Raw genomic sequence first — 27,658 nt, forward strand, 5'->3', positions numbered from 1 at the left:
AAGGGATCCGAAATATCTGTTCTCAGATTCCACAGAAATAAGGCTAGCAAAGAGATCCACGAAATACACATGTAACTCTGTGAGATGAATTAACAGAACACTAAGAAGTTTCTCAGAAAGCTTCTTTCCAGATTTCATCTGAGGATATTTCCTATTTCACCATAGCCCTCTATGGGCTTCCAAATATCACTTTGCCATTTCCACAAGAACTGTCTTAGCGAAAGGCTTCTTGAGGAGAAAGCTGTAACTCTGTGAGATGATTTCACAGAACACAAAGATGTTTCTCAGAAAGCTTCTTTCTCTTTGTTATCGGAGGATATTTCCTTTTGCCCTATAGTCTTCAAAGGGATCCGAAATATCTGTTCTCAGATTCCACAGAAATAAGGCTAGCAAAGAGATCCACGAAATACAGATGTAACTCTGTGAGATGAATTAACAGAACACTAAGCAGTTTCTCAGAAAGCTTCTTTCTCTTTGTTATCGGAGGATATTTCCTTTCGCCCTATAGTCTTCCAAGGGATCCGAAATATCTGTTCTCAGATTCCACAGAAATAAGGCTAGCAAAGAGATCCACGAAATACACATGTAACTCTGTGAGATGAATTAACAGAACACTAAGCAGTTTCTCAGAAAGCTTCTTTCCAGATTTCATCTGAGGATATTTCCTTTTTCACCATAGCCCTCTAAGGGCTTCCAAATATGACTTTGCCAATTCCACAAGAACTGTCTTAGCGAAAGGCTTCTTGAGGAGGAAGCTGTAACTCTGTGAGATGATTTCACAGAACACAAAGAAGTTTCTCAGAAAGCTTCTTTCTCTTTGTTATCGGAGGATATTTCCTTTGGCCCTATATTCTTCAAAGGGATCCGAAATATCTGTTCTCAGATTCCACAGAAATAAGGCTAGCAAAGAGATCCACGAAACACAGATGTAACTCTGTGAGATGAATTAACAGAACACTAAGCAGTTTCTCAGAAAGCTTCTTTCCAGATTTCATCTGAGGATATTTCCTTTTTCACCATAGCCCTCTAAGGGCTTCCAAATATCACTTTGCCAATTCCACAAGAACTGTCTTAGCGTAAGGCTTCTTGAGGGGAAAGCTGTAACTCTGTGAGATGATTTCACAGAACACAAAGAAGTTTCTCAGAAAGCTTCTTTCTCTTTGTTATCGGAGGATATTTCCTTTGGCCCTATAGTCTTCAAAGGGATCCGAAATATCTCTTCTCAGATTCCACTGAAAAAAGGCTAGCAAAGAGATCCACGAAATACAGATGTACCTCTGTGAGATGAATTAACAGAACACGAAGCAGTTTCTCAGAAAGCTTCTTTCCAGATTTCATCTGAGGATATTTCCTTTTTCACCGTAGCCCTCTATGGGCTTCCAAATATCACTTTGCCAATTCTACAAGAACTGTCTTAGCGAAAGGCTTCTTGAGGGGAAAGCTGTAACTCTGTGAGATGATTTCAGAGAACACAAAGAAGTTTCTCAGAAAGCTTCTTTCTCTTTGTTATCGGAGGATATTTCCTTTGGCCCTATAGTCTTCAAAGGGATCCGAAATATCTGTTCTCAGATTCCACTGAAATAAGGCTAGCAAAGAGATCCACGAAATACACATGTAACTATGTGAGATGAATTAACAGAACACTAAGCAGTTTCTCAGAAAGCTTCTTTCTCTTTGTTATCGGAGGATATTTCCTTTGGCCCTATTGTCTTCAAAGGGATCCGAAATATCTGTTCTCAGATTCCACAGAAATAAGGCTAGCAAAGAGATCCACGAAATACAGATGTAACTCTGTGAGATGAATTAACAGAACACTAAGCAGTTTCTCAGAAAGTTTCTTTCCAGATTTCATCTGAGGATATTTCCTTTTTCACCATAGCCCTCTATGGGCTTCCAAATATCACTTTGCCAATTCCACAAGAACTGTCTTAGCGAAAGGCTTCTTGAGGAGAAAGCTGTAACTCTGTGAGATGATTTCACAGAACACAAAGAAGTTTCTCAGAAAGCTTCTTTCTCTTTGTTATCGCAGGATATTTCCTTTGGCCCTATATTCTTCAAAGGGATCCGAAATATCTGTTCTCAGATTCCACAGAAATAAGGCTAGCAAAGAGATCCACGAAATACAGATGTAACTCTGTGAGATGAATTAACAGAACACTAAGCAGTTTCTCAGAAAGCTTCTTTCCAGATTTCATCTCAGGATATTTCCTTTTTCACCATAGCCCTCTATGGGCTTCCAAATATCACTTTGCCATTTCCACAAGAACTGTCTTAGCGAAAGGCTTCTTGAGGAGAAAGCTGTAACTCTGTGAGATGATTTCACAGAACACAAAGATGTTTCTCAGAAAGCTTCTTTCTCTTTGTTATCGGAGGATATTTCCTTTGGCCCTATAGTCTTCCAAGGGATCCGAAATATCTGTTCTCAGATTCCACAGAAATAAGGCTAGCAAAGAGATCCACGAAATACAGATGTAACTCTGTGAGATGAATTAACAGAACACTAAGCAGTTTCTCAGAAAGCTTCTTTCTCTTTGTTATCGGAGGATATTTCCTTTCGCCCTATAGTCTTCCAAGGGATCCGAAATATCTGTTCTCAGATTCCACAGAAATAAGGCTAGCAAAGAGATCCAAGAAATACACATGTAACTCTGTGAGATGAATTAACAGAACACTAAGCAGTTTCTCAGAAAGCTTCTTTCCAGATTTCATCTGAGGATATTTCCTTTTTCACCATAGCCCTCTATGGGCTTCCAAATATGACTTTGCCAATTCCACAAGAACTGTCTTAGCGAAAGGCTTCTTGAGGAGGAAGCTGTAACTCTGTGAGATGATTTCACAGAACACAAAGAAGTTTCTCAGAAAGCTTCTTTCTCTTTGTTATCGGAGGATATTTCCTTTGGCCCTATATTCTTCAAAGGGATCCGAAATATCTGTTCTCAGATTCCACAGAAATAAGGCTAGCAAAGAGATCCACGAAATACAGATGTAACTCTGTGAGATGTATTAACAGAACACTAAGCAGTTTCTCAGAAAGCTTCTTTCTCTTTGTTATCGGAGGATATTTCCTTTGGCCCTGTAGTCTTCAAAGGGATCCGAAATATCTGTTCTCAGATTCCACAGAAATAAGGCTAGCAAAGAGATCCATGAAATACAGATGTAACTCTGTGAGTGGAAGTCACACATCACAGAGCAGTTTCTCAGAAAGCTTCTTTCCAGATTTCATCTGAGGATATTTCCTTTTTCACCATAGCCCTCTATTGGCTTCCAAATATCACTTTGCCAATTCCACAAGAACTGTCTTAGCGAAAGGCTTCTTGAGGAGAAAGCTGTAACTCTGTGAGATGATTTCACAGAACACAAAGAAGTTTCTCAGAAAGCTTCTTTCTCTTTGTTATCGGAGGATATTTCCTTTGGCCCTATAGTCTTCAAAGGGATCCGAAATATCTGTTCTCAGATTCCACAGAAATAAGGCTAGCAAAGAGATCCACGAAATACAGATGTAACTCTGTGAGATGAATTAACAGAACACTAAGCAGTTTCTCAGAAAGCTTCTTTCCAGATTTCATCTGAGGATATTTCCTTTTTCACCGTAGCCCTCTATGGGCTTCCAAATATCACTTTGCCAATTCCACAAGAACTGTCTTAGCGAAAGGCTTCTTGAGGGGAAAGCTGTAACTCTGTGAGATGATTTCACAGAACACAAAGAAGTTTCTCAGAAAGCTTCTTTCTCTTTGTTATCGGAGGATATTTCCTTTGGCCCTATAGTCTTCAAAGGGATCCGAAATATCTGTTCTCAGATTCCACTGAAATAAGGCTAGCAAAGAGATCCACGAAATACACATGTAACTATGTGAGATGAATTAACAGAACACTAAGCAGTTTTTCAGAAAGCTTCTTTCTCTTTGTTATCGGAGGATATTTCCTTTGGCCCTATTGTCTTCAAAGGGATCCGAAATATCTGTTCTCAGATTCCACAGAAATAAGGCTAGCAAAGAGATCCACGAAATACAGATGTAACTCTGTGAGATGAATTAACAGAACACTAAGCAGTTTCTCAGAAAGTTTCTTTCCAGATTTCATCTGAGGATATTTCCTTTTTCAACATAGCCCTCTATGGGCTTCCAAATATCACTTTGCCAATTCCACAAGAACTGTCTTAGCGAAAGGCTTCTTGAGGGGAAGGCTGTAACTCTGTGAGATGATTTCACAGAACACAAAGAAGTTTCTCAGAAAGCTTCTTTCTCTTTGTTATCGCAGGATATTTCCTTTGGCCCTATATTCTTCAAAGGGATCCTAAATATCTGTTCTCAGATTCCACAGAAATAAGGCTAGCAAAGAGATCCACGAAATACAGATGTAACTCTGTGAGATGAATTAACAGAACACTAAGCAGTTTCTCAGAAAGCTTCTTTCCAGATTTCATCTGAGGATATTTCCTTTTTCACCATAGCCCTCTATGGGCTTCCAAATATCACTTTGCCATTTCCACAAGAACTGTCTTAGCGAAAGGCTTCTTGAGGAGAAAGCTGTAACTCTGTGAGATGATTTCACAGAACACAAAGATGTTTCTCAGAAAGCTTCTTTCTCTTTGTTATCGGAGGATATTTCCTTTGGCTCTATAGTCTTCAAAGGGATCCGAAATATCTGTTCTCAGATTCCACAGAAATAAGGCTAGCAAAGAGATCCACGAAATACAGATGTAACTCTTTGAGATGAATTAACAGAACACTAAGCAGTTTCTCAGAAAGTTTCTTTCTCTTTGTTATCGGAGGATATTTCCTTTCGCCCTATAGTCTTCCAAGGGATCCGAAATATCTGTTCTCAGATTCCACAGAAATAAGGCTAGCAAAGAGATCCACGAAATACACATGTAACTCTGTGAGATGAATTAACAGAACACTAAGCAGTTTCTCAGAAAGCTTCTTTCCAGATTTCATCTGAGGATATTTCCTTTTTCACCATAGCCCTCTATGGGCTTCCAAATATGACTTTGCCAATTCCACAAGAACTGTCTTAGCGAAAGGCTTCTTGAGGAGGAAGCTGTAACTCTGTGAGATGATTTCACAGAACACAAAGTAGTTTCTCAGAAAGCTTCTTTCTCTTTGTTATCGGAGGATATTTCCTTTGGCCCTATATTCTTCAAAGGGATCCGAAATATCTGTTCTCAGATTCCACAGAAATAAGGCTAGCAAAGAGATCCACGAAATACAGATGTAACTCTGTGAGATGAATTAACAGAACACTAAGCAGTTTCTCAGAAAGCTTCTTTCCAGATTTCATCTGAGGATATTTCCTTTTTCACCATAGCCCTCTATGGGCTTCCAAATATGACTTTGCCAATTCCACAAGAACTGTCTTAGCGAAAGGCTTCTTGAGGAGGAAGCTGTAACTCTGTGAGATGATTTCACAGAACACAAAGAAGTTTCTCAGAAAGCTTCTTTCTCTTTGTTATCGGAGGATATTTCCTTTGGCCCTATATTCTTCAAAGGGATCCGAAATATCTGTTCTCAGATTCCACAGAAATAAGGCTACCAAAGAGATCCACGAAATACAGATGTAACTCTGTGAGATGAATTAACAGAACACTAAGCAGTTTCTCCGAAAGCTTCTTTCCAGATTTCATCTGAGGATATTTCCTTTTTCACCATAGCCCTCTAAGGGCTTCCAAATATCACTTTGCCAATTCCACAAGAACTGTCTTAGCGTAAGGCTTCTTGAGGGGAAAGCTGTAACTCTGTGAGATGATTTCACAGAACACAAAGAAGTTTCTCAGAAAGCTTCTTTCTCTTTGTTATCGGAGGATATTTCCTTTGGCCCTATAGTCTTCAAAGGGATCCGAAATATCTCTTCTCAGATTCCACTGAAATAAGGCTAGCAAAGAGATCCACGAAATACAGATGTACCTCTGTGAGATGAATTAACAGAACACGAAGCAGTTTCTCAGAAAGCTTCTTTCCAGATTTCATCAGAGGATATTTCCTTTTTCACCGTAGCCCTCTATGGGCTTCCAAATATCACTTTGCCAATTCTACAAGAACTGTCTTAGCGAAAGGCTTCTTGAGGGGAAAGCTGTAACTCTGTGAGACGATTTCACAGAACACAAAGAAGTTTCTCAGAAAGCTTCTTTCTCTTTGTTATCGGAGGATATTTCCTTTGGCCCTATAGTCTTCAAAGGGATCCGAAATATCTGTTCTCAGATTCCACGGAAATAAGGCTAACAAAGAGATCCACGAAATACAGATGTAACTCTGTGAGATGATTTCACAGAACACAAGGAAGTTTCTCAGAAAGCTTCTTTCTCTTTGTTATCGGAGGATATTTCCTTTGGCCCTGTAGTCTTCAAAGGGATCCGAAATATCTGTTCTCAGATTCCACAGAAATAAGGCTAGCAAAGAGATCCACGAAATACAGATGTAACTCTGTGAGATGAATTAACAGAACACTAAGCAGTTTCTCAGAAAGCTTCTTTCCAGATTTCATCTGAGGATATTTCCTTTTTCACCTTAGCCCTCTATGGGCTTCCAAATATCACTTTGCCAATTCCACAAGAACTGTCTTCGCGAATGGCTTCTTGAGGGGAAAGCTGTAACTCTGTGAGATGATTTCACAGAACACAAGGAAGTTTCTCAGAAAGTTTCTTTCTCTTTGTTATCGGAGGATATTTCCTTTGGCCCTATAGTCTTCAAAGGGATCCGAAATATCTGTTCTCAGATTCCACAGAAATAAGGCTAGCAAAGAGATCCACGAAATACAGATGTAACTCTGTGAGTGGAAGTCACACATCACAGAGCAGTTTCTCAGAAAGCTTCTTTCCAGATTTCATCTGAGGATATTTCCTTTTTCACCATAGCCCTCTAACGGCTTCCAAATATCACTTTGCCAATTTCACAAGAACTGTCTTAGCGAAAAGCTTCTTGAGGGGAAAGCTGTAACTCTGTGAGTAGATTTCACAGAACACAAAGAAGTTTCTCAGAAAGCTTCTTTCTCTTTGTTTTCGGAGGATATTTCCTTTGGCCCTATAGTCTTCAAAGGGATCCGAAATATCTGTTCTCAGATTCCACAGAAATAAGGCTAGCAAAGAGATCCACGAAATACAGATGTAACTCTGTGAGATGAATTAACAGGACACTAAGCAGTTTTTCAGAAAGCTTCTTTCCAGATTTCATCTGAGGATATTTCCTTTTTCACCATAGCCCTCTATGGGCTTCCAAATATCACTTTGCCAATTCCACAAGAACTGTCTTAGCGAATGTCTTCTTGAGGGGAAAGCTGTAACTCTGTGAGATGATTTCACAGAACACAAGGAAGTTTCTCAGAAAGCTTCTTTCTCTTTGTTATCGGAGGATATTTCCTTTGGCCCTGTAGTCTTCAAAGGGATCCGAATATCTGTTCTCAGATTCCACAGAAATAAGGCTAGCAAAGAGATCCATGAAATACAGATGTAACTCTGTGAGTGGAAGTCACACATCACAGAGCAGTTTCTCAAAAAGCTTCTTTCCAGATTTCATCTGAGGATATTTCCTTTTTCACCATAGCCCTCTATGGGCTTCCAAATATCACTTTGCCAATTCCACAAGAACTGTCTTAGCGAAAGGCTTCTTGAGGGGAAAGCTGAAACTCTGTGAGATGATTTCACAGAACACAAAGAAGTTTCTCAGAAAGCTTCTTTCTCTTTGTTATCGGAGGATATTTCCTTTGGCCCTATAGTCTTCAAAGGGATCCGAAATATCTGTTCACAGATTCCACAGAAATAAGGCTAGCAAAGAGATCCACGAAATACAGATGTAACTCTGTGAGATGAATTAACAGAACACTAAGAAGTTTCTCAGAAAGCTTCTTTCCAGATTTCATCTGAGGATATTTCCTTTTTCACCATAGCCCTCTAGGGGTTGCAAATATCACTATGCCAATTCCACAAGAACTGTCTTAGCGAAAGGCTTCTTCAGGCGAAAGTAGTAACTCTGTGAGATGATTTCACAGAACACAAAGAAGTTTCTCAGAAAGCTTCTTTCTCTTTCTTATCGGAGGATATTTCCTTTGGCCCTGTAGTCTTCAAAGGGATCCGAAATATCTGTTCTCAGATTCCACAGAAATAAGGCTAGCAAAGAGATCCACGAAATACAGATGTAACTCTGTGAGATGAATTAACAGAACACTAAGCAGTTTCTCAGAAAGCTTCTTTCCACATTTCATCTGAGGATATTTCCTTTTTCACCATAGCCCTCTAGGGGTTGGAAATATCACTTTGCCAATTCCACAAGAACTGTCTTAGCGAAAGGCTTCTTGAGGGGAAAGTTGTAACTCTGTGAGATGATTTCACAGAACACGAAGAAGTTTCTCAGAAAGCTTCTTTCTCTTTGTTATCGGAGGATATTTCCTTTGGCCCTATAGTCTTCAAAGGGATCCGAAATATCTGTTCTCAGATTCCACAGAAATAAGGCTAGCAAAGAGATCCAGGAAATACAGATGTAACTCTGTGAGATGAATTAACAGAACACTAAGCAGTTTCTCAGAAAGCTTCTTTCTCTTTGTTATCGGAGGATATTTCCTTTGGCCCTATAGACTTCAAAGGGATCCGAAATATCTGTTCTCAGATTCCACAGAAATAAGGCTAGCAAAGAGATACACGAAATACAGATGTAACTCTGTGAGATGAATTAACAGAACACTAAGCAGTTTCTCAGAAAGCTTCTTTCCAGATTTCATCTGAGGATATTTCCTTTTTCACCATAGCCCTCTATGGGCTTCCAAATATCACTTTGCCAATTCCACAAGAACTGTCTTAGCGAAAGGCTTCTTGAGGGGAAAGCTGTAACTCTGTGAGATGATTTCACAGAACACAAAGAAGTTTCTCAGAAAGCTTCTTTCTCTTTGTTATCGGAGGATATTTCCTTTGGCCCCATAGTCTTCAAAGGGATCCGAAATATCTGTTCTCAGATTCCACAGAAATAAGGCTAGCAAAGAGATCCACGAAATACAGATGTAACTCTGTGAGATGAATTAACAGAACACTAAGCAGTTTCTCAGAAAGCTTCTTTCCAGATTTCATCTGAGGATATTTCCTTTTTCACCTTAGCCCTCTATGGGCTTCCAAATATCTCTTTGCCAATTCCACAAGAACTGTCTTCGCGAATGGCTTCTTGAGGGGAAAGCTGTAACTCTGTGAGATGATTTCACAGAACACAAGGAAGTTTCTCAGAAAGTTTCTTTCTCTTTGTTATCGGAGGATATTTCCTTTGGCCCTATAGTCTTCAAAGGGATCCGAAATATCTGTTCTCAGATTCCACAGAAATAAGGCTAGCAAAGAGATCCACGAAATACAGATGTAACTCTGTGAGTGGAAGTCACACATCACAGAGCAGTTTCTCAGAAAGCTTCTTTCCAGATTTCATCTGAGGATATTTCCTTTTTCACCATAGCCCTCTAACGGCTTCCAAATATCACTTTGCCAATTTCACAAGAACTGTCTTAGCGAAAAGCTTCTTGAGGGGAAAGCTGTAACTCTGTGAGTAGATTTCACAGAACACAAAGAAGTTTCTCAGAAAGCTTCTTTCTCTTTGTTATCGGAGGATATTTCCTTTGGCCCTATAGTCTTCAAAGGGATCCGAAATATCTGTTCTCAGATTCCACAGAAATAAGGCTAGCAAAGAGATCCACGAAATACAGATGTAACTCTGTGAGATGAATTAACAGGACACTAAGCAGTTTTTCAGAAAGCTTCTTTCCAGATTTCATCTGAGGATATTTCCTTTTTCACCATAGCCCTCTATGGGCTTCCAAATATCACTTTGCCAATTCCACAAGAACTGTCTTAGCGAATGGCTTCTTGAGGGGAAAGCTGTAACTCTGTGAGATGATTTCACAGAACACAAGGAAGTTTCTCAGAAAGCTTCTTTCTCTTTGTTATCGGAGGATATTTCCTTTGGCCCTGTAGTCTTCAAAGGGATCCGAAATATCTGTTCTCAGATTCCACAGAAATAAGGCTAGCAAAGAGATCCATGAAATACAGATGTAACTCTGTGAGTGGAAGTCACACATCACAGAGCAGTTTCTCAAAAAGCTTCTTTCCAGATTTCATCTGAGAATATTTCCTTTTTCACCATAGCCCTCTATGGGCTTCCAAATATCACTTTGCCAATTCCACAAGAACTGTCTTAGCGAAAGGCTTCTTGAGGGGAAAGCTGTAACTCTGTGAGATTATTTCACAGAACACAAAGAAGTTTCTCAGAAAGCTTCTTTCTCTTTGTTATCGGAGGATATTTCCTTTGGCCCTATAGTCTTCAAAGGGATCCGAAATATCCGTTCTCAGATTCCACAGAAATAAGGCTAGCAAAGAGATCCACGAAATGCAGAACTAACTCTGTGAAATGAATTAACAGAACACTAAGCAGTTTCTCAGAAATCTTCTTTCCAGATTTCATCTGAGGATATTTCCTTTTTCACCATAGCCCTCTATGGGCTTCCAAATTTCACTTTGTCAATTCCACAAGAACTGTCTTAGCGAATGGCTTCTTGAGGGGAAAGCTGTAACTCTGTGACATGATTTCACAGAACACAAGGAAGTTTCTCAGAAAGTTTCTTTCTCTTTGTTATCGGAGGATATTTCCTTTGGCCCTATAGTCTTCAAATTGATCCGAAATATCTGTTCTCAGATTCCACAGAAATAAGGCTAGCAAAGAGATACACGAAATACAGATGTAACTCTGTGAGTGGAAGTCACACATCACAGAGCAGTTTCTCAGAAAGCTTCTTTCCAGATTTCATCTGAGGATATTTCCTTTTTCACCATAGCCCTCTATGGGCTTCCAAATATCACTTTGCCAATTCCACAAGAACTGTCTTAGCGAAAGGCTTCTTGAGGGGAAAGCTGAAACTCTGTGAGATGATTTCACAGAACACAAAGAAGTTTCTCAGAAAGCTTCTTTCTCTTTGTTATCGGAGGATATTTCCTTTGGCCCTATAGTCTTCAAAGGGATCCGAAATATCTGTTCTCAGATTCCACAGAAATAAGGCTAGCAAAGAGATCCACGAAATACAGATGTAACTCTGTGAGATGAATTAACAGAACACTAAGAAGGTTCTCAGAAAGCTTCTTTCCAGATTTCATCTGAGGATATTTCCTTTTTCACCATAGCCCTCTAGGGGTTGCAAATATCACTATGCCAATTCCACAAGAACTGTCTTAGCGAAAGGCTTCTTCAGGCGAAAGTAGTAACTCTGTGAGATGATTTCACAGAACACAAAGAAGTTTCTCAGAAAGCTTCTTTCTCTTTGTTATCGGAGGATATTTCCATTGGCCCTATAGTCTTCAAAGGGATCCGAAATATCCGTTCTCAGATTCCACAGAAATAAGGCTAGCAAAGAGATCCACGAAATACAGATGTAACTCTGTGAAATGAATTAACAGAACACTAAGCAGTTTCTCAGAAATCTTCTTTCCAGATTTCATCTGAGGATATTTCCTTTTTCACCACAGCCCTCTATGGGCTTCCAAATATCACTTTGTCAATTCCACAAGAACTGTCTTAGCGAAAGGCTTCTTGAGGGGAAAGCTGTAACTCTGTGAGATGATTTCACAGAACACAAGGAAGTTTCTCAGAAAGTTTCTTTCTCTTCGTTATCGGAGGATATTTCCTTTGGCCCTATAGTCTTCAAAGGGATCCGAAATATCTGTTCTCAGATTCCACAGAAATAAGGCTAGCAAAGAGATCCACGAAATACAGATGTAACTCTGTGAGTGGAAGTCACACATCACAGAGCAGTTTCTCAGAAAGCTTCTTTCCAGATTTCATCTGAGGATATTTCCTTTTTCACCATAGCCCTCTAAGGGCTTCCAAATATCACTTTGCCAATTCCACAAGAACTGTCTTAGCGAAAGGCTTCTTGAGGGGAAAGCTGAAACTCTGTGAGTTGATTACACAGAACACAAAGAAGTTTCTCAGAAAGCTTCTTTCTCTTTGTTATCGGAGGATATTTCCTTTGGCCCTATATTCTTCAAAGGGATCCGAAATATCTGTTCTCAGATTCCACAGAAATAAGGCTAGCAAAGAGATCCACGAAATACAGATGTAACTCTTGGAGATGAATTAAAAGAACACTAAGCAGTTTCTCAGAAAGCTTCTTTCCAGATTTCATCTGAGGATATTTCCTTTTTCACCATAGCCCTCTAGGGGTTGGAAATATCACTTTGCCAATTCCACAAGAACTGTCTTAGCGAAAGGCTTCTTGAGGGGAAAGTTGTAACTCTGTGAGATGATTTCACAGAACACGAAGAAGTTTCTCAGAAAGCTTCTTTCTCTTTGTTATCGGAGGATATTTCCTTTGGCCCTATAGTCTTCAAAGGGATCCGAAATATCTGTTCTCAGATTCCACAGAAATAAGGCTAGCAAAGAGATCCAGGAAATACAGATGTAACTCTGTGAGATGAATTAACAGAACACTAAGCAGTTTCTCAGAAAGCTTCTTTCTCTTTTTTATCGGAGGATATTTCCTTTGGCCCAATAGACTTCAAAGGGATCCGAAATATCTGTTCTCAGATTCCACAGAAATAAGGCTAGCAAAGAGATCCACGAAATACAGATGTAACTCTGTGAGATGAATTAACAGAACACTAAGCAGTTTCTCAGAAAGCTTCTTTCCAGATTTCATCTGAGGATATTTCCTTTTTCACCATAGCCCTCTATGGGCTTCCAAATATGACTTTGCCAATTCCACAAGAACTGTCTTAGCGAAAGGCTTCTTGAGGAGGAAGCTGTAACTCTGTGAGATGATTTCACAGAACACAAAGAAGTTTCTCAGAAAGCTTCTTTCTCTTTGTTATCGGAGGATATTTCCTTTGGCCCTATATTCTTCAAAGGGATCCGAAATATCTGTTCTCAGATTCCACAGAAATAAGGCTACCAAAGAGATCCACGAAATACAGATGTAACTCTGTGAGATGAATTAACAGAACACTAAGCAGTTTCTCCGAAAGCTTCTTTCCAGATTTCATCTGAGGATATTTCCTTTTTCACCATAGCCCTGTAAGGGCTTCCAAATATCACTTTGCCAATTCCACAAGAACTGTCTTAGCGTAAGGCTTCTTGAGGGGAAAGCTGTAACTCTGTGAGATGATTTCACAGAACACAAAGAAGTTTCTCAGAAAGCTTCTTTCTCTTTGTTATCGGAGGATATTTCCTTTGGCCCTATAGTCTTCAAAGGGATCCGAAATATCTCTTCTCAGATTCCACTGAAATAAGGCTAGCAAAGAGATCCACGAAATACAGATGTACCTCTGTGAGATGAATTAACAGAACACGAAGCAGTTTCTCAGAAAGCTTCTTTCCAGATTTCATCAGAGGATATTTCCTTTTTCACCGTAGCCCTCTATGGGCTTCCAAATATCACTTTGCCAATTCTACAAGAACTGTCTTAGCGAAAGGCTTCTTGAGGGGAAAGCTGTAACTCTGTGAGACGATTTCACAGAACACAAAGAAGTTTCTCAGAAAGCTTCTTTCTCTTTGTTATCGGAGGATATTTCCTTTGGCCCTATAGTCTTCAAAGGGATCCGAAATATCTGTTCTCAGATTCCACGGAAATAAGGCTAACAAAGAGATCCACGAAATACAGATGTAACTCTGTGAGATGATTTCACAGAACACAAGGAAGTTTCTCAGAAAGCTTCTTTCTCTTTGTTATCGGAGGATATTTCCTTTGGCCCTGTAGTCTTCAAAGGGATCCGAAATATCTGTTCTCAGATTCCACAGAAATAAGGCTAGCAAAGAGATCCACGAAATACAGATGTAACTCTGTGAGATGAATTAACAGAACACTAAGCAGTTTCTCAGAAAGCTTCTTTCCAGATTTCATCTGAGGATATTTCCTTTTTCACCTTAGCCCTCTATGGGCTTCCAAATATCACTTTGCCAATTCCACAAGAACTGTCTTCGCGAATGGCTTCTTGAGGGGAAAGCTGTAACTCTGTGAGATGATTTCACAGAACACAAGGAAGTTTCTCAGAAAGTTTCTTTCTCTTTGTTATCGGAGGATATTTCCTTTGGCCCTATAGTCTTCAAAGGGATCCGAAATATCTGTTCTCAGATTCCACAGAAATAAGGCTAGCAAAGAGATCCACGAAATACAGATGTAACTCTGTGAGTGGAAGTCACACATCACAGAGCAGTTTCTCAGAAAGCTTCTTTCCAGATTTCATCTGAGGATATTTCCTTTTTCACCATAGCCCTCTAACGGCTTCCAAATATCACTTTGCCAATTTCACAAGAACTGTCTTAGCGAAAAGCTTCTTGAGGGGAAAGCTGTAACTCTGTGAGTAGATTTCACAGAACACAAAGAAGTTTCTCAGAAAGCTTCTTTCTCTTTGTTATCGGAGGATATTTCCTTTGGCCCTATAGTCTTCAAAGGGATCCGAAATATCTGTTCTCAGATTCCACAGAAATAAGGCTAGCAAAGAGATCCACGAAATACAGATGTAACTCTGTGAGATGAATTAACAGGACACTAAGCAGTTTTTCAGAAAGCTTCTTTCCAGATTTCATCTGAGGATATTTCCTTTTTCACCATAGCCCTCTATGGGCTTCCAAATATCACTTTGCCAATTCCACAAGAACTGTCTTAGCGAATGTCTTCTTGAGGGGAAAGCTGTAACTCTGTGAGATGATTTCACAGAACACAAGGAAGTTTCTCAGAAAGCTTCTTTCTCTTTGTTATCGGAGGATATTTCCTTTGGCCCTGTAGTCTTCAAAGGGATCCGAATATCTGTTCTCAGATTCCACAGAAATAAGGCTAGCAAAGAGATCCATGAAATACAGATGTAACTCTGTGAGTGGAAGTCACACATCACAGAGCAGTTTCTCAAAAAGCTTCTTTCCAGATTTCATCTGAGGATATTTCCTTTTTCACCATAGCCCTCTATGGGCTTCCAAATATCACTTTGCCAATTCCACAAGAACTGTCTTAGCGAAAGGCTTCTTGAGGGGAAAGCTGAAACTCTGTGAGATGATTTCACAGAACACAAAGAAGTTTCTCAGAAAGCTTCTTTCTCTTTGTTATCGGAGGATATTTCCTTTGGCCCTATAGTCTTCAAAGGGATCCGAAATATCTGTTCACAGATTCCACAGAAATAAGGCTAGCAAAGAGATCCACGAAATACAGATGTAACTCTGTGAGATGAATTAACAGAACACTAAGAAGTTTCTCAGAAAGCTTCTTTCCAGATTTCATCTGAGGATATTTCCTTTTTCACCATAGCCCTCTAGGGGTTGCAAATATCACTATGCCAATTCCACAAGAACTGTCTTAGCGAAAGGCTTCTTCAGGCGAAAGTAGTAACTCTGTGAGATGATTTCACAGAACACAAAGAAGTTTCTCAGAAAGCTTCTTTCTCTTTCTTATCGGAGGATATTTCCTTTGGCCCTGTAGTCTTCAAAGGGATCCGAAATATCTGTTCTCAGATTCCACAGAAATAAGGCTAGCAAAGAGATCCACGAAATACAGATGTAACTCTGTGAGATGAATTAACAGAACACTAAGCAGTTTCTCAGAAAGCTTCTTTCCACATTTCATCTGAGGATATTTCCTTTTTCACCATAGCCCTCTAGGGGTTGGAAATATCACTTTGCCAATTCCACAAGAACTGTCTTAGCGAAAGGCTTCTTGAGGGGAAAGTTGTAACTCTGTGAGATGATTTCACAGAACACGAAGAAGTTTCTCAGAAAGCTTCTTTCTCTTTGTTATCGGAGGATATTTCCTTTGGCCCTATAGTCTTCAAAGGGATCCGAAATATCTGTTCTCAGATTCCACAGAAATAAGGCTAGCAAAGAGATCCAGGAAATACAGATGTAACTCTGTGAGATGAATTAACAGAACACTAAGCAGTTTCTCAGAAAGCTTCTTTCTCTTTGTTATCGGAGGATATTTCCTTTGGCCCTATAGACTTCAAAGGGATCCGAAATATCTGTTCTCAGATTCCACAGAAATAAGGCTAGCAAAGAGATACACGAAATACAGATGTAACTCTGTGAGATGAATTAACAGAACACTAAGCAGTTTCTCAGAAAGCTTCTTTCCAGATTTCATCTGAGGATATTTCCTTTTTCACCATAGCCCTCTATGGGCTTCCAAATATCACTTTGCCAATTCCACAAGAACTGTCTTAGCGAAAGGCTTCTTGAGGGGAAAGCTGTAACTCTGTGAGATGATTTCACAGAACACAAAGAAGTTTCTCAGAAAGCTTCTTTCTCTTTGTTATCGGAGGATATTTCCTTTGGCCCCATAGTCTTCAAAGGGATCCGAAATATCTGTTCTCAGATTCCACAGAAATAAGGCTAGCAAAGAGATCCACGAAATACAGATGTAACTCTGTGAGATGAATTAACAGAACACTAAGCAGTTTCTCAGAAAGCTTCTTTCCAGATTTCATCTGAGGATATTTCCTTTTTCACCTTAGCCCTCTATGGGCTTCCAAATATCTCTTTGCCAATTCCACAAGAACTGTCTTCGCGAATGGCTTCTTGAGGGGAAAGCTGTAACTCTGTGAGATGATTTCACAGAACACAAGGAAGTTTCTCAGAAAGTTTCTTTCTCTTTGTTATCGGAGGATATTTCCTTTGGCCCTATAGTCTTCAAAGGGATCCGAAATATCTGTTCTCAGATTCCACAGAAATAAGGCTAGCAAAGAGATCCACGAAATACAGATGTAACTCTGTGAGTGGAAGTCACACATCACAGAGCAGTTTCTCAGAAAGCTTCTTTCCAGATTTCATCTGAGGATATTTCCTTTTTCACCATAGCCCTCTAACGGCTTCCAAATATCACTTTGCCAATTTCACAAGAACTGTCTTAGCGAAAAGCTTCTTGAGGGGAAAGCTGTAACTCTGTGAGTAGATTTCACAGAACACAAAGAAGTTTCTCAGAAAGCTTCTTTCTCTTTGTTATCGGAGGATATTTCCTTTGGCCCTATAGTCTTCAAAGGGATCCGAAATATCTGTTCTCAGATTCCACAGAAATAAGGCTAGCAAAGAGATCCACGAAATACAGATGTAACTCTGTGAGATGAATTAACAGGACACTAAGCAGTTTTTCAGAAAGCTTCTTTCCAGATTTCATCTGAGGATATTTCCTTTTTCACCATAGCCCTCTATGGGCTTCCAAATATCACTTTGCCAATTCCACAAGAACTGTCTTAGCGAATGGCTTCTTGAGGGGAAAGCTGTAACTCTGTGAGATGATTTCACAGAACACAAGGAAGTTTCTCAGAAAGCTTCTTTCTCTTTGTTATCGGAGGATATTTCCTTTGGCCCTGTAGTCTTCAAAGGGATCCGAAATATCTGTTCTCAGATTCCACAGAAATAAGGCTAGCAAAGAGATCCATGAAATACAGATGTAACTCTGTGAGTGGAAGTCACACATCACAGAGCAGTTTCTCAAAAAGCTTCTTTCCAGATTTCATCTGAGAATATTTCCTTTTTCACCATAGCCCTCTATGGGCTTCCAAATATCACTTTGCCAATTCCACAAGAACTGTCTTAGCGAAAGGCTTCTTGAGGGGAAAGCTGTAACTCTGTGAGATTATTTCACAGAACACAAAGAAGTTTCTCAGAAAGCTTCTTTCTCTTTGTTATCGGAGGATATTTCCTTTGGCCCTATAGTCTTCAAAGGGATCCGAAATATCCGTTCTCAGATTCCACAGAAATAAGGCTAGCAAAGAGATCCACGAAATGCAGAACTAACTCTGTGAAATGAATTAACAGAACACTAAGCAGTTTCTCAGAAATCTTCTTTCCAGATTTCATCTGAGGATATTTCCTTTTTCACCATAGCCCTCTATGGGCTTCCAAATTTCACTTTGTCAATTCCACAAGAACTGTCTTAGCGAATGGCTTCTTGAGGGGAAAGCTGTAACTCTGTGAGATGATTTCACAGAACACAAGGAAGTTTCTCAGAAAGTTTCTTTCTCTTTGTTATCGGAGGATATTTCCTTTGGCCCTATAGTCTTCAAATTGATCCGAAATATCTGTTCTCAGATTCCACAGAAATAAGGCTAGCAAAGAGATACACGAAATACAGATGTAACTCTGTGAGTGGAAGTCACACATCACAGAGCAGTTTCTCAGAAAGCTTCTTTCCAGATTTCATCTGAGGATATTTCCTTTTTCACCATAGCCCTCTATGGGCTTCCAAATATCACTTTGCCAATTCCACAAGAACTGTCTTAGCGAAAGGCTTCTTGAGGGGAAAGCTGAAACTCTGTGAGATGATTTCACAGAACACAAAGAAGTTTCTCAGAAAGCTTCTTTCTCTTTGTTATCGGAGGATATTTCCTTTGGCCCTATAGTCTTCAAAGGGATCCGAAATATCTGTTCTCAGATTCCACAGAAATAAGGCTAGCAAAGAGATCCACGAAATACAGATGTAACTCTGTGAGATGAATTAACAGAACACTAAGAAGGTTCTCAGAAAGCTTCTTTCCAGATTTCATCTGAGGATATTTCCTTTTTCACCATAGCCCTCTAGGGGTTGCAAATATCACTATGCCAATTCCACAAGAACTGTCTTAGCGAAAGGCTTCTTCAGGCGAAAGTAGTAACTCTGTGAGATGATTTCACAGAACACAAAGAAGTTTCTCAGAAAGCTTCTTTCTCTTTGTTATCGGAGGATATTTCCATTGGCCCTATAGTCTTCAAAGGGATCCGAAATATCCGTTCTCAGATTCCACAGAAATAAGGCTAGCAAAGAGATCCACGAAATACAGATGTAACTCTGTGAAATGAATTAACAGAACACTAAGCAGTTTCTCAGAAATCTTCTTTCCAGATTTCATCTGAGGATATTTCCTTTTTCACCACAGCCCTCTATGGGCTTCCAAATATCACTTTGTCAATTCCACAAGAACTGTCTTAGCGAAAGGCTTCTTGAGGGGAAAGCTGTAACTCTGTGAGATGATTTCACAGAACACAAGGAAGTTTCTCAGAAAGTTTCTTTCTCTTCGTTATCGGAGGATATTTCCTTTGGCCCTATAGTCTTCAAAGGGATCCGAAATATCTGTTCTCAGATTCCACAGAAATAAGGCTAGCAAAGAGATCCACGAAATACAGATGTAACTCTGTGAGTGGAAGTCACACATCACAGAGCAGTTTCTCAGAAAGCTTCTTTCCAGATTTCATCTGAGGATATTTCCTTTTTCACCATAGCCCTCTAAGGGCTTCCAAATATCACTTTGCCAATTCCACAAGAACTGTCTTAGCGAAAGGCTTCTTGAGGGGAAAGCTGAAACTCTGTGAGTTGATTACACAGAACACAAAGAAGTTTCTCAGAAAGCTTCTTTCTCTTTGTTATCGGAGGATATTTCCTTTGGCCCTATATTCTTCAAAGGGATCCGAAATATCTGTTCTCAGATTCCACAGAAATAAGGCTAGCAAAGAGATCCACGAAATACAGATGTAACTCTGGGAGATGAATTAAAAGAACACTAAGCAGTTTCTCAGAAAGCTTCTTTCCAGATTTCATCTGAGGATATTTCCTTTTTCACCATAGCCCTCTAGGGGTTGGAAATATCACTTTGCCAATTCCACAAGAACTGTCTTAGCGAAAGGCTTCTTGAGGGGAAAGTTGTAACTCTGTGAGATGATTTCACAGAACACGAAGAAGTTTCTCAGAAAGCTTCTTTCTCTTTGTTATCGGAGGATATTTCCTTTGGCCCTATAGTCTTCAAAGGGATCCGAAATATCTGTTCTCAGATTCCACAGAAATAAGGCTAGCAAAGAGATCCAGGAAATACAGATGTAACTCTGTGAGATGAATTAACAGAACACTAAGCAGTTTCTCAGAAAGCTTCTTTCTCTTTTTTATCGGAGGATATTTCCTTTGGCCCAATAGACTTCAAAGGGATCCGAAATATCTGTTCTCAGATTCCACAGAAATAAGGCTAGCAAAGAGATCCACGAAATACAGATGTAACTCTGTGAGATGAATTAACAGAACACTAAGCAGTTTCTCAGAAAGCTTCTTTCCAGATTTCATCTGAGGATATTTCCTTTTTAACCATAGCCCTCTATGGGCTTCCAAATATCACTTTGCCAATTCCACAAGAACTGTCTTAGCGAAAGGCTTCTTGAGGGGAAAGCTGTAACTCTGTGAGATGATTTCACAGAACACAAAGAAGTTTCTCAGAAAGCTTCTTTCTCTTTGTTATCGGAGGTTATTTCCTTTGGCCCCATAGTCTTCAAAGGGATCCGAAATATCTGTTCTCAGATTCCACAGAAATAAGGCTAGCAAAGAGATCCACGAAATACAGATGTAACTCTGTGAGTGGAAGTCACACATCACAGAGCAGTTTCTCAGAAAGCTTCTTTCCAGATTTCATCTGAGGATATTTCCTTTTTCACCATAGCCCTCTAAGGGCTTCCAAATATCACTTTGCCAATTTCACAAGAACTGTCTTAGCGAAAAGCTTCTTGAGGGGAAAGCTGTAACTCTGTGAGTAGATTTCACAGAACACAAAGAAGTTTCTCAGAAAGCTTCTTTCTCTTTGTTATCGGAGGATATTTCCTTTGGCCCTATAGTCTTCAAAGGGATCCGAAATATCTGTTCTCAGATTCCACAGAAATAAGGCTAGCAAAGAGATCCACGAAATACAGATGTAACACTGTGAGATGAATTAACAGGACACTAAGCAGTTTCTCAGAAAGCTTCTTTCCAGATTTCATCTGAGGATATTTCCTTTTTCACCATAGCCCTCTATGGGCTTCCATATATCACTTTGCCAATTCCACAAGAACTGTCTTAGCGAATGGCTTCTTGAGGGGAAAGCTGTAACTGTGTGAGATGATTTCACAGAACACAAGGAAGTTTCTCAGAAAGCTTCTTTCTCTTTGTTATCGGAGGATATTTCCTTTGGCCCTGTAGTCTTCAAAGGGATCCGAAATATCTCTTCTCAGATTCCACAGAAATAAGGCTAGCAAAGAGATCCATGAAATACAGATGTAACTCTGTGAGTGGAAGTCACACATCACAGAGCAGTTTCTCAAAAAGCTTCTTTCCAGATTTCATCTGAGGATATTTCCTTTTTCACCATAGCCCTCTATGGGCTTCCAAATATCACTTTGCCAATTCCACAAGAACTGTCTTAGCGAAAGGCTTCTTGAGGGGAAAGCTGTAACTCTGTGAGATGATTTCACAGAACACAAAGAAGTTTCTCAGAAAGCTTCTTTCTCTTTGTTATCGGAGGATATTTCCTTGGCCCTATAGTCTTCAAAGGGATCCGAAATATCCGTTCTCAGATTACACAGAAATAAGGCTAGCAAAGAGATCCACGAAATGCAGAACTAACTCTTTGAAATGAATTAACAGAACACTAAGCAGTTTCTCAGAAATCTTCTTTCCAGATTTCATCTGAGGATATTTCCTTTTTCACCACAGCCCTATATGGGCTTCCAAATATCACTTTGTCAATTCCACAAGAACTGTCTTAGCGAAAGGCTTCTTGAGGGGAAAGCTGTAACTCTGTGAGATGATTTCACAGAACACAAGGAAGTTTCTCAGAAAGTTTCTTTCTCTTTGTTATCGGAGGATATTTCCTTTGGCCCTATAGTCTTCAAAGGGATCCGAAATATCTGTTCTCAGATTCCACAGAAATAAGGCTAGCAAAGAGATCCACGAAATACAGATGTAACTCTGTGAGTGGAAGTCACACATCACAGAGCAGTTTCTCAGAAAGCTTCTTTCCAGATTTCATCTGAGGATATTTCCTTTTTCACCATAGCCCTCTATGGGCTTCCAAATATCACTTTGCCAATTCCACAAGAACTGTCTTAGCGAAAGGCTTTTTGAGGGGAAAGCTGAAACTCTGTGAGATGATTTCACAGAACACAAAGAAGTTTCTCAGAAAGCTTCTTTCTCTTTGTTATCGGAGGATATTTCCTTTGGCCCTATAGTCTTCAAAGGGATCCGAAATATCTGTTCTCAGATTCCACAGAAATAAGGCTAGCAAAGAGATCCACGAAATACAGATATAACTCTGTGAGATGAATTAACAGAACACTAAGAAGTTTCTCAGAAAGCTTCTTTCCAGATTTCATCTGAGGATATTTCCTTTTTCACCATAGCCCTCTAGGGGTTGCAAATATCACTTTGCCAATTCCACAAGAACTGTCTTAGCGAAAGGCTTCTTCAGGCGAAAGTTGTAACTCTGTGAGATGATTTCACAGAACACAAAGAAGTTTCTCAGAAAGCTTCTTTCTCTTTGTTATCGGAGGATATTTCCTTTGGCCCTATAGTCTTCAAAGGGATCCGAAATATCTGTTCTCGGATCCACAGGAATAAGGCTAGCAAAGAGATGCACGAAATACAGATGTAACTCTGTGAGATGAATTAACAGAACACTAAGCAGTTTCTCAGAAAGCTTCTTTCCAGATTTCATCTGAGGATATTTCCTTTCTCACCACAACCCTCTATGGGCTTCCAAATATCACTTTACCAATTCCACAAGAACTGTCTTAGCGAAAGGCTTCTTGAGGGGAAAGCTGTAACTCTGTGAGATGATTTCATAGAACACAAAGAAGTTTCTCAGAAATCTTCTTTCTCTTTGTTATCGGAGGATACTTCCTTGGCCCTATAGTCTTCAAAGGGATGCGAAATATCTGTTCTCAGAATCCACAGAAATAAGGCTAGCAAAGAGATCCACGAAATACAGATGTAACTCTGTGAGATGAATTAACAGAACACTAAGCAGTTTCTCAGAAAGCTTCTTTCCAGATTTCATCTTAGGATATTTCCTTTCTCACCGCAGCCCTCTATGGGCTTCCAAATATCACTTTGCCACTTCCACAACAACTGTCTTAGCGAAAGGCTTCTTGAGGGGAAAGCTGTAACTCTGTGAGATGATTTCACAGAACACAAAGAAGTTTCTCAGAAAGCTTCTTTCTCTTTGTTATCGGAATATACTTCCTTGGCCCTATAGCCTCCAAAGGGATGCGAAATATCTGTTCTCAGATTCCACAGAAATAAGGCTAGCAAAGAGATCCACGAAATACAGATGTAACTCTTTGAGATGAATTAACAGAACACTAAGCAGATTCTCAGAAAGCTTCTTTCCAGATTTCATCTGAGGATATTACCTTTTTCACCATAGCCCTCTATGGGCTTCCAAATATCACTTTGCCAATTCCAGAAGAACTGTCTTAGCGAAAGGCTTCTTGAGGGGAAAGCTGTAACTCTGTGAGATGATTTCACAGAAGACAAACAAGTTTCTCAGTAGGCTTCTTTCTCTTTGTTATCGGAGGATATTTCCTTTGGCCCTATGGTCTTCAAAGGGATCCGAAATATCTGTTCTCAGATTCCACAGAAATAAGGCTAGCAAAGAGATCCACGAAATACAGATGTAACTCTGTGAGTGGAAGTCACACATCACAGAGCAGTTTCTCAGAAAGCTTCTTTCCAGATTTCATCTGAGGATATTTCCTTTTTCACCATAGCCCTCTAAGGGCTTCGAAATATCACTTTGCCAATTCCACAAGAACTGTCTTAGCGAAAGGCTTCTTGAGGGGAAAGCTGAAACTCTGTGAGATGATTTCACAGAACACAAAGAAGTTTCTCAGAAAGCTTCTTTCTCTTTGTTATCGGAGGATATTTCCTTTGGCCCTATAGTCTTCAAAGGGATCCGAAATATCTGTTCTCAGATTCCACAGAAATAAGGCTAGCAAAGAGATCCACGAAATACAGATGTAACTCTGAGAGATGAATTAACAGAACACTAAGCAGTTTCTCAGAAAGCTTCTTTCCAGATTTCATCTGAGGATATTTCCTTTTTCACCATATCCCTCTAGGGGTTGGAAATATCACTTTGCCAATTCCACAAGAACTGTCTTAGCGAAAGGCTTCTTGAGGGGAAAGTTCTAACTCTGTGAGATGATTTCACAGAACACAAAGAAGTTTCTCAGAAAGCTTCTTTCTCTTTGTTATCGGAGGATATTTCCTTTGGCCCTATATTCTTCAAAGGGATCCGAAATATCTGTTCTCAGATTCCACAGAAATAAGGCTAGCAAAGAGATCCACGAAATACAGATGTAACTCTGTGAGATGAATTAACAGAACACTAAGCAGTTTCTCAGAAAGCTTCTTTCTCTTTGTTAACGGAGGATATTTCCTTTGGCCCTATAGACTTCAAAGGGGTCCGAAATATCTCTTCTCAGATTCCACAGAAATAAGGCTAGCAGAGAGATCCACGAAATACAGATGTAACTCTGTGAGATGAATTAACAGAACACTAAGCAGTTTCTCAGAAAGCTTCTTTCCAGATTTCATCTGAGGATATTTCCTTTTTAACCATAGCCCTCTATGGGCTTCCAAATATCACTTTCTCAATTCCACAAGAACTGTCTTAGCGAAAGGCTTCTTGAGGGGAAAGCTGTAACTCTGTGAGATGATTTCACAGAACACAAAGAAGTTTCTCAGAAAGCTTCTTTCTCTTTGTTATCGGAGGATATTTCCTTTGGCCCCATAGTCTTCAAAGGCATCCGAAATATCTGTTCTCAGATTCCACAGAAATAAGGCTAGCAAAGAGATCCACGAAATACAGATGTAACTCTGTGAGATGAACTAACAGAACACTAAGCAGTTTCTCAAAAGCTTCTTTCCAGATTTCATCTGAGGATATTTCCTTTATCACCTTAGCCCTCTATGGGCTTCCAAATATCACTTGGCCAATTCCACAAGAACTGTCTTCGCGAATGGCTTCTTGAGGGGAAAGCTTTAACTCTGTGAGATGATTTCACAGAACACAAGGAAGTTTCTCAGAAAGTTTCTTTCTCTTTGTTATCGGAGGATATTTCCTTTGGCCCTATAGTCTTCAAAGGGATCCGAAATATCCGTTCTCAGATTCCACAGAAATAAGGCTAGCAAAGAGATCCACGAAATACAGATGTAACTCTGTGAGTGGAAGTCACACATCACAGAGCAGTTTCTCAGAAAGCTTCTTTCCAGATTTCATCTGAGGATATTTCCTTTTTCACCATAGCCCTCTATGGGCTTCCAAATATCACTTTGCCAATTTCACAAGAACTGTCTTAGCGAAAAGCTTCTTGAGGGGAAAGCTGTAACTCTGTGAGTAGATTTCACAGAACACAAAGAAGTTTCTCAGAAAGCTTCTTTCTCTTTGTTATCGGAGGATATTTCCTTTGGCACTATAGTCTTCAAAGGGTTCCGAAATATCTGTTCTCAGATTCCACAGAAATAACGCTAGCAAAGAGATCCACGAAATACAGATGTAACTCTGTGAGATGAATTAACAGGACACTAAGCAGTTTCTCAGAAAGCTTCTTTCCAGATTTCATCTGAGGATATTTCCTTTTTCACCATAGCCCTCTATGGGCTTCCAAATATCACTTTGCCAATTCCACAAGAACTGTCTTAGCGAATGGCTTCTTGAGGGGAAAGCTGTAACTCTGTGAGATGATTTCACAGAACACAAGGAAGTTTCTCAGAAAGCTTCTTTCTCTTTGTTATTGGAGTATATTTCCTTTGGCCCTGTAGTCTTCAAAGGGATCCGAAATATCTGTTCTCAGATTCCACAGAAATAAGGCTAGCAAAGAGATCCATGAAATACAGATGTAACTCTGTGAGTGGAAGTCACACATCACAGAGCAGTTTCTCAGAAAGCTTCTTTCCAGATTTCATCTGAGGATATTTCCTTTTTCACCGTAGCCCTCTATGGGCTTCCAAATATCACTTTGCCAATTCCACAAGAACTGTCTTAGCCAAAGGCTTCTTGAGGGGAAAGCTGTAACTCTGTGAGATGATTTCACAGAACACAAAGAAGTTTCTCAGAAAGCTTCTTTTTCTTTGTTATCGGAGGATATATCCTTTGGCCCTATAGTCTTCAAAGGGATCCGAAATATCCGTTCTCAGATTCCACAGAAATAAGGCTAGCAAAGAGATCCACGAAATGCAGATGTAACTCTGTGAAATGAATTAACAGAACACTAAGCAGTTTCTCAGAAATCTTCTTTCCAGATTTCATCTGAAGATATTTCCTTTTTCACCAAAGCCCTCTATGGGCTTCCAAATATCACTTTGTCAATTCCACAAGAACTGTCTTAGCGAATGGCTTCTTTAGGGGAAAGCTGTAACTCTGTGAGATGATTTCACAGAACACAAGGAAGTTTCTCAGAAAGTTTCTTTCTCTTTGTTATCGGAGGATATTTCCTTTGGCCCTATAGTCTTCAAAGGGATCCGAAATATCTGTTCTCAGATTCCACAGAAATAAGGCTAGCAAAGAGATCCACGAAATACAGATGTAACTCTGTGAGTGGAAGTCACACATCACAGAGCAGTTTCTCAGAAAGCTTCTTTCCAGATTTCATCTGAGGATATTTCCTTTTTCACCATAGCCCTCTATGGGCTTCCAAATATCACTTTGCCAATTCCACAAGAACTGTCTTAGCGAAAGGCCTCTTGAGGGGAAAGCTGAAACTCTGTGAGATGATTTCACAGAACACAAAGAAGTTTCTCAGAAAGCTTCTTTCTCTTTGTTATCGGAGGATATTTCCTTTGGCCCTATAGTCTTCAAAGGGATCCGAAATATCTGTACTCAGATTCCACAGAAATAAGGCTAGCAAGGAGATCCACGAAATACAGATGTAACTCTGTGAGATGAATTAACAGAACACTAAGCAGTTTCTCAGAAAGCTTCTTTCCAGATTTCATCTGAGGATATTACCTTTTTCACCATAGCCCTCTAGGGGTTGCAAATATCACTTTGCCAATTCCACAAGAACTGTCTTAGCAAAAGGCTTCTTCAGGCGAAAGTTGTAACTCTGTGAGATGATTTCACAGAACACAAAGAAGTTTCTCAGAAAGCTTCTTTCTCTTTGTTATCGCAGGATATTTCCTTTGGCCCTATAGTCTTCAAAGGGATTCGAAATATCTGTTCTCAGATTCCACAGAAATAAGGCTAGCAAAGAGATCCACGAAATACAGATGTAACTCTGTGAGATGAATTAACAGAACACTAAGCAGTTTCTCAGAAAGCTTCTTTCCAGATTTCATCTGAGGATGTTTCCTTTCTCACCACAACCCTCTATGGGCTTCCAAATATCACTTTGCCAATTCCAAAAGAACTGTCTTAGCGAAAGGCTTCTTGAGGGGAAAGCTGTAACTCTGTGAGATGATTTCATAGAACACAAAGAAGTTTCTCAGAAAGCTTCTTTCTCTTTGTTATCGGAGGATACTTCCTTGGCCCTATAGTCTTCAAAGGGATGCGAAATATCTGTTCTCAGAATCCACAGAAATAAGGCTAGCAAAGAGATCCATGAAATACAGATGTAACTCTGTGAGATGAATTAACAGAACACTAAGCAGTTTCTCAGAAAGCTTCTTTCCAGATTTCATCTGAGGATATTTCCTTTCTCACCACAGCCCTCTATGGGCTTCCAAATATCACTTTGCCAATTCCACAAGAACTGTCTTCGCGAATGGCTTCTTGAGGGGAAAGCTTTAACTCTGTGAGATGATTTCACAGAACACAAGGAAGTTTCTCAGAAAGTTTCTTTCTCTTTGTTATCGGAGGATATTTCCTTTGGCCCTATAGTCTTCAAAGGGATCCGAAATATCCATTCTCAGATTCCACAGAAATAAGGCTAGCAAAGAGATCCACGAAATACAGATG

This window comes from Macaca mulatta, chromosome 1 (assembly GCF_049350105.2).
Source record: "Macaca mulatta isolate MMU2019108-1 chromosome 1, T2T-MMU8v2.0, whole genome shotgun sequence".
NCBI lineage: Eukaryota > Metazoa > Chordata > Mammalia > Primates > Cercopithecidae > Macaca > Macaca mulatta.